This window comes from Agelaius tricolor, unplaced genomic scaffold (assembly GCF_023055355.1).
Source record: "Agelaius tricolor isolate 1412-34295 unplaced genomic scaffold, bAgeTri1.0.p SCAF_3, whole genome shotgun sequence".
Lineage (NCBI taxonomy): Eukaryota > Metazoa > Chordata > Aves > Passeriformes > Icteridae > Agelaius > Agelaius tricolor.
This window is the reverse complement of record NW_027269263.1, coordinates 21654154-21666712: the sequence shown is the minus strand read 5'-3', so window position 1 is coordinate 21666712 and position 12559 is coordinate 21654154. Positions and strand designations below refer to the sequence as shown.

The 12559-nt window shown below is 44.8% G+C and overlaps 1 protein-coding gene across 1 annotated transcript in view; it reads left to right on the top strand.

The window, feature by feature from the left end:
- The first annotated feature begins 7558 nt into the window (after positions 1-7558).
- TCF20 (transcription factor 20) overlaps positions 7559-12559 on the top strand; it is a 131768-nt gene continuing 126767 nt past the window's right edge. The window contains exon 1 of the mRNA XM_071423035.1: positions 7559-7844. The gene's annotated coding sequence lies outside the window, so the exon portion shown is untranslated. The remainder of the gene's footprint in view (positions 7845-12559) is intronic.

The window sequence follows — 12559 nt, the reverse complement described above, 5'->3', positions numbered from 1 at the left end:
TCCTGTCCCCTGCCCCCGCCAGCTTCCCTGGTAACCCTCAGACCACAGACTCCCCGGGGGTGGGCAGCTACAGCCTCGCAGAACATCCCCAGCCAGGAGTGTCTGCTGCCCCTGGGGCTGGTGACTCTGCCACTTCTCAAAGGTCTGCATCTTGGCCCAAGTGCCACCAGCACCTGTGAAGAGATGGGGACAGGATAGGCTCCCCTTTTTTGCATCCATGACATCTGGAGCAATTGCTTCATCAGGTACCAATGTCTTGGCACAAGGCTGCCCATGCAAGGGACGGGAGAGTAGCTGCTGACACCATCGCTGGGTCAGAGTGGCATCTGAATTGCAAAATTAGACAGATGTTGGGGGTTGCTTGGAATTTCCACCACTTTCTTTCACCATTTGCAAATGGCATCTTATCTTGGGTTTGGGAAAATTTACTGTGTGTCTGTGGTGAAAAAAAATCATTTGCACCATATGCTGCTTCTCTTCTTCACTATGTCAGGAAACTGATGAAGGGTCAAATATTGCTCTTTCTATGTTTTGGGATTCTGTGGTGGTCAAGATGTGCAATGCACAGTGAATTATCATTGAGAGTTTATAAAGAAAAAAGGAGCAGCTCAGAGAGCACCAATGATCTCCAAGAGAAGAATGAGAATCTTCAGTGTCTTCTCTTGCTTAATTCTCGGGCAAGCCAGGCTCCACTTACCGTGAGGGATGAAATGTTTTTCTTTCTTAATGATAAAGTAGAAATGCAGATCACTATTAGTAACTAGTATGTCACTAGGTCCTTCACTATTAATAACTAGGCCTGTAAACTGCTGGAATGTGTTGTGAGGTGTGGATCTTCAATGTTCACAGCATCTGTGCATCACAGAGCTGCCACTATGCAGCTGCCGGGGGACAAAGTATGATGGTGCCCTGACAGTACCAGGCAGGTTCCTGTGGGAAGTGACATGGAGAAGCTGATTCTCAGGGAAGGACTGTTTCAGCAGGAGGGGAGGGCTCCTGTTCCAGGAGGAAATCTTTCTCACTAGCTGATGAACCTCTCCTAGAGCTCCTCTTTTCCTTCAGCTTTTTGAAATATGTGGGTTGTGTTGTATCACTCTGGGCCACATGAAGATTTGGATATACAGCTGGTAGGGCCAGGCAGGTCAGCCACCCTGCTTTAAAGAGTTAGAACGTAATTATCCAAATTGGAACAGGGTGAACATGAAAAAGCTAACATATGGGCTTCTTCAAAACGTTATGTCTTTTAATAACCTGTCAGGGCCTCTGGTTTCTATCCCATCTGAAAGATTCATCTGCCTACAATTTTGTGCAATGATATCTGAGCACTTCCAGGGGTAATAATTGTATCCAAAATACCTGTGACACAGTGGGCTTCCCTCTCTTGTGAGAGAATTAGTGCTGTAATGCCCATAATGGTGCTTTTGGCACTGACAAGTACTATTAACATCAGAGGTTTCAGAAGTTCTTGCAAGGCTCAGTATGTCATTTCAGCTTCATGCATGGAAAAAATGGAGACTCAGGAGCTTAAATGACTTTTCCAAGACTACAGAGCATCAGAGGTGAAGTTTGGAGCAGAATTCAGGTTTGTGTGTTCTTAATTCTATCAGGTTGTCCAGGAAGAAGCCAGTAACTGGGTAAGTAAGAGCTACTGAGCTACTTATAGTTTAGGGTAAAATGAAGTTTCTTCCTGAGTCACCAGCACTGGGTTGTGCTGCACTTTGCTTTTCATTTTTGATTTCTCAGACCTGCATCTGCCTAGCTGAGGTAGCAAAGCTGCAGAAGAAGTTACTCCTCTCTTTTACAGAGGCATCCATCATTTTGACAATAAGGAAAGCTCATCAGATCCAAATTACCACGGAAAGTCCAAATATGTATGCTCCAAATAAATGTTTACAGAGGGAATGTGATGAGTGAATGTGCTCATCCAACCCATGAAGTCTTTCTGATTGCTGAAGGAGTTCCTGAGCTCATGGAGAGGAAAGCAAATGACTGGAGCTGAGTTGCAAAGGCTCTCTCCACTCCCAAGGAAGGAGGCAGGGAAGTCCCTACCATCACAACAATTAGATGCTGGAGAAGGAGGTGTGAGGAGAGGTGATAATGCTGATAGTTATGTGAATGGAAATGCTTGCCATTCTTTTTAATGTTTAAAGGAAACCACAGTTTTGAAGTGATGTAATTCCTGCTCATTTCGGTTGTTTATTCAAGCAGTGCAGTGCAATCCTGTGCTGGCACATGGGGGAGAGAAAGCAAAACTTCATCTTGGCTCTCTTGGGATTTCTTTACACTTTCAGACTCATTCAGGTAAAGGCAGGGTGTGAATCTGAAGTATGCAGCTCTTCAGCATGGCCCTCTGTACAGGCTGGCCCTTTGCTATGAAATGTGCAGAACGCAGATGGGGGTTTTGAAGGAACCACTTTAATAGAAGGAATTGTAACTGTTCTCCCCATAAGATTTAAGATCTTGCTGTCCATAAAAATCAGGTTAGCTATTTTGGGTTCTTGCAGAGCTAAAAGGAATGCAGCATCTCCCATTTCCAGTCATGATAAGTCACTAGATATCAATTCTTAATTGCTTGATTAATCTTGAATTTTCAGAGCTGACAGTGCCTGTCCGAGCATTTAGACAAGAGCTACATTTAAAAGAAAGGAGAAAATGCTTCTTTTTTCTTATTTTTTTCCTTTTCTTTAAGCATGGTCTGCAAGGTAAGAGCATGAAATTACAGAGATTTGTAACATATGTTGTCCTGAGAAAGATGGGCCATTAAGCAGAGTGCAAATGAAGTAGTCCTAGGTTTGTGATAAGCTGGGGGGGTGATGAATTAATTTTAGCATATGCTTCAGCAATTTCTTACAAGATTATGTCTAATATTAGTACATTTTTGCTGTATATTTGTGTGTTAGGCCATGTTTTTTATTTACATAAATAAGCAGAAATGTTTGCTTCATGAAGATCATGACATTTCTATGTAGAGAAAGACAATTTAAGGTCAACACTTATGGGGGACTATACCTTTGTGTGCTTTGTGTATGGATGAGCTGATAATGATCACTGCACATGCCTTCCTAAAGGGTGGTGTTAAAAAAATATAGACCAAATTAAAAAGACATTCAGACTCCCTACAGAACATTTATAAAATTGTTTGGGCTTTTTTTCCCCCTGTTTTTTCTTCCTCCCAGCAATGAGTGTGTGGCACATCTGGGCTTAGCAGTGACATGGTGTATCAGCCCTTGCTTTGAAGCAACATATTAAACTGTCAGGTCTCCTTTTCTGTATAACAGGCAGGCTAGAAAATATGATGGCACAATGTGATGGAAAGGTGCTATGGGTGCAAGCTTTCCTATGTTACATCTTTTACATCCTATCTTGGTTTCATCCCGCTAACTATGGAATATTAAAGATTGTTTTCATTCTAATTAAGTACTGTATCTGCCACAGACCTTGGAAGAGGTTAGTGCTGTCCAGGACATCTACTCAAAGGTCTGTGTAATCCAAATGAATGTATATTAAAACATCACTGCTGGTTTTTGCAGATGGTGAGCCAGTGGCATCTCAAGGAAGTCATAGTGATAAAAGGGAAAAATTCTGACAATAGACCTTCCTGCCCACATCCCCTCTGAATACAAGACTGTCTATGGTTACCCACATGGTTATTTTGGTCTACAAGTGCCTCCAGCAATGGTGTGGAGAAGGGAGATTTCCACATACTGGGCTGGCACCTATTGCTCTGCAGATGTGCCAGTCTGTGAGCAGTTAAATGGTCCCAAAGGCATATTGTCCTCATGTAATCCTTTTCTGCAGTCAGGGTTTTTTTAGTGGTTTCTTGTGTGCTTTGCTCCGTAGTCTTGTGTGAATCAGGTGATGGGAGCTCCTGTGGGATGCTATCTTGCAGTCTTGTAGATTAATGTTTCCTTTACTTAATTTACTTTATATTTATACCATTTATACTCACTCAGACAACCCTAAACATTGTCTTGCTCCCTGGTGCTTCTGCACCCCTGAAGTTCTCACCTGCAATTCCCATGATGCTCTTCACAGTTGTTATTTGGCCAACCTACACATGCTGTAATCCCTTCCATCTTTTTATGTTCCTCTTGTTTTATTTCCCTCCAAGTTGTCGACATGTAGCTAGCACTACGTTGTCCAGAACTAAACATGTCTTCGAGCTGCGGTCTCACTACTATATTAAAAAATGGGACTATTGCCTGTATCTGTGAGAAGAGGTCTCTGCCTTTACAACCCCAAATTAAATTAACTGCATGATTTTTGCTGCCATATCACATTGCAAAAACATATTAAATCTGCTGTCTACTGTCTCCCTGAGGTCTTCTGGCATTTCTGCTTTCAGTGCTTGAGCACAGATGATTCCTCTCTTCACCTCAGTTTCTGTCTTTCAGTAGCTCGTATGTTGTACCTACTGCCTTTGTAGACACATGGGATCGTTCAGGGTTCCTCTTTGAGGAACAGCAATGTGATTCTTTACACATAAGTAAATTAAATTCCCTCTCTTTTTTTAGCATGAAATAATCTGTCTCCACCATTTCCCTTCCAGGCTGTCCTATGATAATCTGCCTCAGTGCAATTAAAAGGCATGTTACTCTTTTTGGTTTCCAGATTTTCCTATTTATAACCGTATAGAGCGCTGGCCTGTATGTTAATAATCTGCCACAATCTGTTTGAACGTCGCATACTGAGGATCACAGGTTGAAACTCTTTTTCTGGAGAAAGGAAAATGCTGTTCTTGCCTTAGGAAGTTTCTGTCCCAAATGTCAAGAATATGGATTAGCTTTTCTTTGGTGGGGAATGACATAGTAAAATGTTGCTTTGTGCGGGAGACTGTTTCTATGGGTGGCACCACAGTCTGAAATTAGTTTCCTTGGGAAATAAGTCTGTCTGTCACAGAAACTGCCATTGTCTTCATTTTCTGTGGTATAAACACAGAGCAACATGAGTAGAGGAAAGGGGACGAAATCATCACAAAACCATAACTTTGCTTCATGCATAGTTTTCTTCCTGCGGAGAGAACAAAACAAACCCCAAAAACCAAAAAAAAAACCCAAAAAACAGTCCCTTCATATGCCAGAAGGTAGTTAGATCAGCTAATGCAGTCCTAGAAGGTACTTGAATATTATGTTTATGAAAACAGTGTAAGTGATACAGAAGGGAATACATTTTATCATATTCTACTTCATAGATAAGAGAATATGGAAGAATCAGTTAAGGCAAAACATTAAAATGGTATAGCCATGATGGTCTAAAGATCCTAGGGAAGCAAGGTTTGTGGTGAAAGGTAATATCTTGTATTAGATCAACTGATAGAGCTAGAAAAAGCAAACAGCTATTGGGCTCAGGGTCTTTTTATCAGATCTGACAGAAAACACAATATTCAAGCTAGCTACAGGTTAGATGCAATTGCTCTTAGTTTAATCTAATTATATTAATCAATTGGACCACTTGAGAAAAAAAAGAAAAAAAAAGGAGCACCTATGAAGAGGAAAGGGGTGTAAACATCAGTGACTGGCAGGCTGCTGGTTTTCTCATGGACCTCAAGCGAAAAAGGGCTGTTTGTGCTGGTGACAAAGGAGAGGTCAGCAGGGAGGCTGTAACAGGCTAGGCAGGCAACATCTCCCTTAAATCCATAGCTTTAGTATCAAGGGATTATAAGTTTTAATGCCAAGCTTTAGCTTTTGGGAAGGTTTTGGTCTCCTTTGGGGTAAGGATTGAGGTGTTCATGTTGTTGCTGTCTGGGGCAAATACTCTCCTAATGTCCTTTGCTGACTGACTATATGTGCTTATTATAAGACAGTAATTATTTAGTTTCATTCACATGGTTTCTGTGGGGTATCTCATGTGCTGGATAAAGTGATGAACTGCAGAGATTTGGGACAAGTACATGCAAGAACAAAGAATTTCGGCAGATTTGCTATGGGAGGAAGGGCATTGATTATGCTGTCTGTGAGGCGGTACTGACATATTTCATATTTGATGCTCCAGTGGTATCTGGTTCTATTTCTTATGTTTGCATCTGTGGATTTGCTTCCTGTAATGAGTTGCAAAAGGGAGAGCCTGAAGGTTAGCAGGAGAGATATGTGGGAAAAAACACCCTTTCAGAGCCAGTAGTTTAAGAGATTATTTTATGAGTGCATTTTAGCATGGAGTATTATCATCAGCAGGAGCACATGGTTGCAGGGGAGAATGCTACAGCAGAGACTAAAATAAAAAGCAGAAAAACAGATTGACAGAGAGCTAATGTGGTTAGAGACTTTGCCAATCCCTGCTAATTTTGGTAGCATTAGACAAACACCAAATAAACCTTGATTCCTTGAAAAGTTATTTTCCAAAATTGCTGTTGTTGCTACCGTATCTTTATTGTAGTAAATTTGTATCTATTTTATGGAAGAGTGACCTTCCTGTTTAAAGCAGATCACCGGTGTTCCCCTCAGAGCAGGTGTAACAGTATCTGCAGGACTGACTGAATCTCACAGCCTTTTGTTGTGCTGTGCATGGCTGCTGATCTTATTGCATCTGCTTTATAGAGCAAATTTGATGGTCTGTAGGTTCTCGTGTATGTGCTGGCTTTTGGGGTGCCATTTTTAATGTCAGCTGTGGTGTCTAGGAAGGTGATTCCCATGGAATAGCAATATTGGCATGGCAGGGAAGCTGCTCATTGAATTGGTGGTTGTGCTTGATGAGGGAATCTGAGATTTTCTGAGCTGTCTGCATTTTTGATAGAAATCTCACCCATGTTTCCTCTACAAGGCCTGGCTTGGTGGTGCTTGTTTTTCAGTCTTGGATTGTGAAGAAAATGGCATATTGGGGTTTTAAAGACCTGCAGGAAGGTAATCTCTCTCTGCCCCCTACTTAGAGTTTGGCAGAAAAAAGGAGATGATTAAATGCTCTCTGGAGAAGAAAGCTGGATGCTTGCTGCATGATGGAGCAGACACGAACATTTCAAATGGTTCAAGACCAAAAATACTGAATGTATTAAAAAAAAAACAAACAAAAAACCTTTAAGAGCTGTTAAATATGAAGACCCCAGCTATTGGTAAGTCCCTGGTCACAGGGTCATGGTCACGGTCATAGTCTTCTGGGGCAGTGCCGTGGTCTGTTTCTTGTAGCCAATCCCTAGGGTTTGTCTGTTCAGCAATCTCAAAGGCAGGATGCTGATCTGATCCAGTACTGCTGTTTCTCAGATCTCTTCTCGAGAACACGAGGGGTTTTCCTCTCTTTTGTTGCGAGCCTCAACTAGAAAGCACATAATTACGTTTTTATTTACTTTCCTGACTGCAGCGGCAGGCCCGGGCCTGTGCATCAAGGCCCCAAGCGCAGCGCCAGCAGCCTCAGGAGGGGAACAAACCCCCTGCTCGGGGCTCCGTGTTACCCCTCCCGGAGCGGGGCTCTGGCGCGGGGGCAGGACGGCCCGCAGGCAGCGCCCGCCCGGCCCCTCCGCTTCCCGCTCCAGACCGGCAGCGCTGCGCTCCGCTCCGCTCCGCTCCGCTGCCAGAGCCCTCCTCGCCCTCCTCCGCACCCGGCCCCGCCGCCGAGCCCGCCCCGCCGCCGGCTCCTCCTCCCCCGCCGCTCCGCCAGCAGCCCGTCGGGCCTGAGACCCGCTCCCGGCTGCGGGGCCTGCGCTCAGCGCCGGCGGAGGGCGGGCAGGGGAGAGCAGCGAGGAGGGGCAGCGGAGACCGAGCCCGCCGCGTCACATGAGCTGACAGGACCCGTTCCCGTTCCCCTCCGCGCAACAAAGGCTCGGCAGCTCCTGTGCCCGCCGCGGGACGGGGCGGGGCAGGGCGGAGCGGAGCGGGACGGGGCTGCCATGGGACCCTGAGGGCCGCCGGCCCGCACAGGTAAGCGGCGGTGAGGGGACGTGTGTGTGGGGGACCCCGGCGTGCGCGGCGTTTGCTGGGGGTGTAATTTGCTTTCCACACCCTCCCTCCCCCGGGTCCCTCCGCCGCCTTCCCTCGTGTGAAGGACGGGCAGGGGCTCAGGCAGCCGGGCAGTCCTCGCGCGTGGGGGTCTGTCCGTCTCCTAAGTCTCCGGTTACTTCATGTTATTTCATTTTTTACGGCAGTCAAGCAGTTAAAACCGTGGGGGTTTGTGCATTGCCACCCCCCTCCTTCCCCTCTCCTTACCCATCTCCCTCCCCTCCCCCCTTTATAGACCTCCACGTCGTGACCTTTCTGGCTGTTAAGGATAATATTAAGGTGATCTTTATTTTTGTTAAAGCGCTGTCCTGCTTACGAGCGGCCTTTCCCAGGGCAGGTCGCTGCTGGGGCGGCAGGCAGCCCCCCGCCCCCGGGACTTGCCCACTGGGACAGCGGCTGCAAGTTGTTGACAGCGGCGGGCACGCACGTGTGCCACATGCTCTTCGAGCCGCCGAGGTTCAGGGATGGAAACTCCCGCTGGGAGCCCGGGCAGCCGCACCGCCGGGGGAAAAACACCCCAGCAAGGCTGGCAGCTGCAGCCTCTGCTTGTTTGGGAAGCCTTCTACCCGGCTTGAAGTGGTCCCGGGGGCGTAGATGTCAGGCAGAGTTTGTGGGTGGCTGAAGGCGGTCCTGGGAATGTTTGCTGGAGGTGCAGGAGGGGCTTGCAGGGAGCTGGCACCGTGGCACGGGTGATGGGAATGAGAAGCTGTGGACAGCCTGGGCAGGGTTCTTGGCCCCTCTATTGTGTGTGTGGTTCAGTGTGATGCTGCTGAAGGGAACAGTGTGAGGGATGGTGTGGGGGTTTTTTGTCTGGTTTTGTTGTTAAGTGGGATTTTTTTTGTTGTTGTTGTGGTTTTTGTTGTTGTTGTTTGTTTTAAAAAAAATATATTTTTGGCTTGTGACCCAGTATGCTGTGATATGAAAGTAATCTCTTCTGGGCATGGTTAGCATCTTCCTTCATATGCCAAGTGACCACTGGCTTGAGTTTTAATGGAGGCGCCCCTAAACCCTGGCTCTGTCCAACTGGGAGTGTCCCTGGGAAGGAGTCTTCCGCTGTGTGGTTATCTTGGCTTGTGTGGATGGAGAAGAAAAGGCAGTTCCCTTTCAAAGGGAGATGCTTGGCCAGCCTTTATAATTGTGTTAAATCTCTTCAAGTCAACATTAAATGTGAGTAGAACTATGAAGCGAGGAGACACAAGCCACCTGCTGTACTCTATGTGCCAGGTGCCCTTTGGGGCAGAAATAGTTTCTGGCAAAGCTGTTTGCATTTGGGTGGTATTGCAGGACTGTGGTTCAAGCAGTAGGAAACTGTTGGCATGCCAGGGAAGGTGCTGGGCAGTGAGGAAGCCAAGGGTGTGTAGCATCTTCCAGTGCAGCTGATGTGTCCTGAGGTGTTTCACAGCTCCTCTCACTGCAGGGTTTGGTAAGAAATGGGGTGCATGAGCAAAGAAGTTGGGCAGATACAGCTGTTAGCCTTGACTGTTGAGAAACTATGAATTAGCCCACATGTGCTGCCCCCACCCTAGCATTTTTAAGGAATTGGTGTCCTTCAGGGTGAACCAGATTTGCAAGTTTATGCCTATCTTCATGCAGACTTGGACCTGGAGTTTATTTTTAATGGAAGCCAAACATCTTAAGCAGTGTGACTTTAGTTAAAGCAGCAAATGTTCCAAAACTGGGAAAAACCGTGAAAACAGAGAATACTAATTTTAATTGTGCATTTTTCCACAACTCCCTCTTTTCCCAAGATTTCTGTCCCAACTCTCCTCACTTTGTGGGTGTTTCTTGGTCATAGTGGAAAACAGAAGGTAACTTCTCAATAGCTGCTCAAGTTGGGCTGCTGAGGGTTGAGAATGTGACTGGTTTTTAATGTAACCAACTAGCTGTGTCACAAGGGTCTGATCTGAGACCCTGAGAGTTTGTTTCATGGGGGTCATTAACTGCCGTGGAAGACCAAATGATTGTGGCTGGTAACTTGTGTCTGCATGGAATAGGAGAAAAGGTTGGCTTTTTCTCTAGCATGGGTGGGAGGTTTGAAGTGAAAGTTAGTTCATCTGTCCCTTCCCTTTAAAAGAATGTACAGCACATTTTTGAAACTGAGTCATCAGGTACAGTTTACTTCAAGTATTTTAAGCTGTTACAGATTTGATGCTCCTTGGCCACATGCTTACTGGAAGTTGTTAGACAGTCTTGCTCAGATTTGCCCTGGCTGGGCTCAAAAATGTGATGAGGGGGTTTCCTTGCTGCAGCCCTTTTAGATCTAAGCAGAGCAGAAGTATCTTAAAAGGGGTGGAATATTTTGATGTCCTGTGCTCCAGACAAACTGGGAAGGGAGCGCGCAAGGCTCTTGTCCACCAGCCAAGCGTGGATGTGCTGTCAGCCTCCCACTGATAAACCAGAGTTGCTTTCTGACTCTCTCTGAGCTGTGCTTCTTGAGAGGTGTAGCACAGGATTGGGCACTCAGTGTGTGGAGGGCAAATTCCCTCCAAAGTCACTTTGTCATGGAAGTCATAACAAGGATGCACAGATTCAGGAATGATTATTAGTGTCTGATGACCTGACCAGCATTGTGTGATGACACTGAGTAATAGATAAAAGGTTTTATGTCCCATAAACTTGGTTCTAGCTTCAGGGTAAACTGCAAGGCTTTTGAAAATGTCTGATGACTCTGGTAACTGCAAATAGGTGCAAGCATTAGTTGCTTGAAACAAGTCCTTAAAAATAAGAACAGATGCAGGCTATAGGTAGGAAAGTGAAAGAAGAGCTAATTGCTATTTTTCAGTGTATTTTTCAAATCACGTTCAATCCTGCATATATGATTCTGTGGGTGACCCAGCAGCTCCAGCAGTTTATTCATTTATTTAAAACAGCTTTGTAGTTCACCTTGAAAACCACTTCCTGCCATATGGTTATATTATTTCCCTATGCCACATTTTTTGCTAATTATCAAGACCATTTGCTTTAAAATAGGTGTTTTTAATTTCACAGCCTTGTCTGCCTCTCCTGCTTGATCCTGCCCTGGAGTCAAGAGGCCGTGTCTGTTCATTCTCCATGGCAACAGGCTGTGATTTACTTATTTCAATTTAATTAAAAAGCAGATATCAAATTCTAGGCATTTTATATGTTTCTTATATTAGAAAAATATCAGTGGATCAGTCTCCACAACAGATCTACCAGTCTCAAAAGTAAAATTTTTGACCTAAGACACTGGTTTCTTTCTCAGTCCACCCCTTTGGGAGAGTTTAGGAGAGGGGGGAGTGCTGTAACCTGTCCTCAGGTGAAGGAATTTGTATGCAGGCTGGAAATGAAGGCCTAAGTCCTAAAATAGGTTTTCAAGCTCTGTGATTGTACAAATACTAATTTGTGTTAGTCAGGGATAAGGAAACAGGGGCAATGATGGGCAGTTGCTGGCTAAAGAGGAGATTAGGGTCAAGAAAGGACCTTGGGGATGGATGGAGGAGCATGCTGAATTTACTAACCTATAGGTGTTAGGTTTGGTAGAAAATGGATGGAGTGGAAACAGTGTAATTAACTGCCAAAATTAACACTCCTTTTTGCCTTCAGTACCAGCACACCAATTCTTAATAGGATTATTTTCCCTTGAAGGGCCTGTTGAGATGACTCAGCCTTTGGAGTACCTGCATGCCAGTGGTGGTTGCTTCCTAGTAGAAGCTGTGCCTGCTGAATTGTATAACTAGACTCAGGTGCTGTTTCTGAGCTCTGATAATGTGTGGAAGAAGACAAGTTGGCTGTGCATTTTTATGAAGCCTTAAGGAGCAGTTATCATCAGAAGCGTGCCTGCACAAAACTGCACCTTTGGATTTTTTTTTCCCCCTTTAGTGTTGCTACTCCCAGTGCTTTTTCACAGTCATGGCTGGCAGCTGTAACAACAGACACTGGTTCTTGCTGCTCCTAGCCCTGCCAAAGCCCATGAGGCTGTCAGATAACACTGGACTCTCTCCTGGCTTGCTTATCTGTATTGATTAAAATGATGTCCAGAGTTTCTAGCAGCAGATTCCTGGTGACCATGCACCAGCTGGTAAGAGAGCCTCTCTGAGTCCTGAGGTGAGCAGTCAAGCAATGTTTACTGGTAAAGCCAGCATGTTTGGTCTGCGAGCAGTATATCTGAAATCTCATAATGCTCTTCCTAATAATAACAGAATAAACCCAAGCAAAACCTCAAAGCAAGCTTTTGTTTGTTACTGTGTTTAAGCAGATACATTCAAAGAATTTATATCCAACTGACAACATTCTTAATCCTTTATTACTAGTTTTACTAGAGTACAGTCATGATCTGTATTCTTTAAGAGTGCATCTGTTCCTCTTGCTTATCCAGCTTTGAAGTAGACCTTGCTGATATTAATTTCTCTATAGCCTGTAACCTCATCTATAAAATGAAGGGAATACTTCATACAGGCAGCTGTGAAGTTACATTTATTGTCTGTAAATTGCTTCTAGTAATTGAGCAGAGGTGGAGGAGAGAAATAAAGACAGTGGAGTTAATATGGGCTTGGTTGTTTTTTTTTTAATAAAGGAAAAGCATAATTTTTGTTCATCTGATGATGTATAAGCTAATGGGAAAAGAAAAATTCACCCTGAAACTAACTGTTAAGTTCGTAATGAAAACAGACATTTCT